The sequence below is a fragment of the Atractosteus spatula genome (genome assembly GCF_055471065.1).
Source record: "Atractosteus spatula isolate fAtrSpa1 chromosome 10 unlocalized genomic scaffold, fAtrSpa1.hap1 SUPER_10_unloc_18, whole genome shotgun sequence".
In the NCBI taxonomy this organism is placed as follows: Eukaryota; Metazoa; Chordata; class Actinopteri; order Semionotiformes; family Lepisosteidae; genus Atractosteus; species Atractosteus spatula.
The window spans coordinates 145,180-147,970 of record NW_028296621.1 but is presented as its reverse complement, the minus strand read 5'-3'; the positions used below and the strand labels follow the sequence as shown (position 1 = coordinate 147,970).

General features: G+C 39.2%; 1 non-coding gene across 1 annotated transcript; it reads left to right on the top strand.

Annotated features, from left to right (window-relative positions):
• Positions 1-2,297: 2,297 nt before the first annotated feature.
• trnat-agu (transfer RNA threonine (anticodon AGU)) lies at positions 2,298-2,371 on the top strand. The gene has a single exon. It is a non-coding gene; the product is annotated as a tRNA-Thr (tRNA).
• The last annotated feature ends 420 nt before the right edge of the window (positions 2,372-2,791 follow it).

Sequence of the window (2,791 nt, the reverse complement as noted above, 5' to 3'; positions counted from 1 at the left end):
TCACCAAGTGAGAGAAAGCATCTCGAAAAAAGGAGGTGCAGTCTCTTCCATGGAGCATAACACCACAAAGTCAGACTACAAGTGCTGAAAAGCTGCTATCAAGCGTAACCCTGGTCGAGCGCTCTAAGGAGCTGGATTAAAGCTCCATCTCTTCGAGGGCGTGAGCTGGAATCCCACTGCTGCCCAGTATCTCCTTGTTAAGAATCATGGTTTTGTTGTTGTAGATTCTGCGCGATTAAATCAGTTTCAATAGAATTCATTTGAACAGTCATATTTGTTTTATTCCTCCTACCATGGCAATTTGTGCTCAAAGATGGAACTTTTTTGTATTTTAAAAAACATGCTAGCCTTGATGGGAAAGTAAGTGGAACTGCAGGCGTGGTGGCCAAGTGGTAAGACATCGGTATCAATTAGGTCAATAATCTGTTAAATATTTTATGCCATTTTTTCCATAGATGTTCACATTGGAACAGTGAGAAAGGTGTGCCTGGATGCACTTGAACCATCACCTTACTATAATTTTAGTCCCAACCTGGCCGCACTAAGCAATTGTACCACAGAGACTCCAAAGAGTCTGTTTTCTCCATTTGCAGTTTTGCGTAAAAAATAATCTGCACTTTTAAGCAAGTATTGTATTTCAAATTTTGCAAATTTCTTGAAAAACGTTGTTTCAGAGAGAAACTGAGTAGACAGGAATAGCCCAGTCAGTAGAATATCGAACTTTTTATCTCTAGGTCACTAGTCAGGCGACTGGTTTTCTTGCAACTACTGTGAACCTGCAAAATAGATGGTCTTTTGTCCCTCAGTTTTCAAGTTGTTCTATGAATGTTTAAAATGTTCAATATTTTTTATGCTCTTAAGCACTTTCCGTCACAAAGTTTATGGTGTTCTTGGTGCTGTGCTGCACATCGATAATGCAGACGAGAGCACAGGTAACAATACAGGACAAGCAGTGAGGAGCTACTGTAGCTTTCAACTCAGTGCAGAGTCCAGAGGGAGGCCTAGGTCGCTAAACGATCAACAGATATCTAATAATGACGTTCACAAAGGTGACAATACATTTTTTTCAACATATCCTTACATTGACCTGTACAGCACAACATATTTTCTATACCCTCAAACCCCCAATGTAACGACTTTCTCCTGAGAAACACAAGTATAGAGTGAAATCACAATAACTTATACAACAAATCTATTCAAACGCCCAGATATGACAGAACACACCCCTTTAAATATGTATTTCCTTCATTTCAGTTTTCTTCCCTCCCCAGGATACCTGAAAATTCACTGTCACATATTAAAGGCTGTACATGTAATACATCTACTAATAAAGATGGACATTAAAGTTAATTATTAAAAAATTACACTTTTCATTAAGACATGTATTGATAAAATTATTGTGAATAGTTGTGGTGTCTGGAAAGCAATTTTTGTTAAATATAACAATTTTCAAGCGAGTGGTGCATAAGCTTGTTATTTAGTGACTAAATTATTTCCACTGCATTCACAACAGTTCGAAATGTGTTCACTTGTTCTGCATAGCCTGCTACTGAGTTGTTTTCGGAACTGAAATCTATAAGAACATTATTTAAGATGCACCATGGCCCAGAATCGTTCATTGGGACTAGGATTAATATCAATTGAAAGTACTCCCAAATAAAAGATTAAACCTGAATATTAAAAGAGCAGGAAAGTATTAAAACAACACCATAACGTCTTGACTTCCAATCTTCTTCCTGGTTCAGGCCATGTACAGTAAAATGACAATCAGTGGAGTTATGCCGAGGTTGAAAGTTTAAGCCTCACCTGGAGCACCCTGGTTTTCTGTCTTGACAAAAAAAGCGTTTTGTTCCACAACGGTGTGAAATGATCACGTCTTTACTCTACTTCTCTCTTGTAGCAAAGCAGCTCTTGCTAGGTGAGCATTTGCTCCGGTAAATTAGGTCACTTTTCATGTTAACTCACTTCTTCTAAACACAACATTTCCTGGTGCACGTTTTCTCTATGAAAAAATACATTGTCCCTTACATGATTGCTCGTTTTTTTTCATCAAAGAGTACAGAAAGAATAAAGAAAGGAAAAGTGTCGTAAATGAACTCTGCCGCCCGTGGGAGATGTCAAGCGCATTGGACATGAAAAGTGCCCGATAAAAGCCATTTCTGTACCTTTCTCTTAGTGTCGGGGCTCCTATTGAATGTAAAGGAGGCAACGTGCTCAGCCAGCCGACTCAGCGCTTACTGAACGCAGGTGTCTCAGAGCGGTGTGTCCAAGTGGAAGTAAAAGAGGCGAATGCTGCCGGCGTCGTGGCTTAGTTGGTTAAAGCGCCTGTCTAGTAAACAGGAGATCCTGGGTTCAAATCCCAGCGGTGCCTGTCATCCTGTCTTCGCGCACCGTTTATTGTTACAGACAATATTCTTCAGCATTATGTTTAAATGAAATGTTCATTTCGTTTTTGGCACGACTTGTTTTTCAAGAAATCCACACATTGCGAAAGATAAATTGCTCATCTTTCTTATCAGTGCAAAAGAATTACTGCCAGCAGGCAAGAAAATGACAACGATTTTTTTTTTTTACTTTAGCCAAAAATCTGTGAATGTAGAAAAAATACGACGTGTGTCAGTTTCTATGGCACACTCAGTCAGGGTGTCCTTCAGTTAAACACAACGTTAGTAGATCAAACGCACCCAGAGACACACTTCGAATTAATCCGATCTAAACATTACCTTCTCTAAATGTGATTGAGTTTCTTTCCACGTCCTTAGCCATCTTGATGTTTGCAGAGATTTTCAAC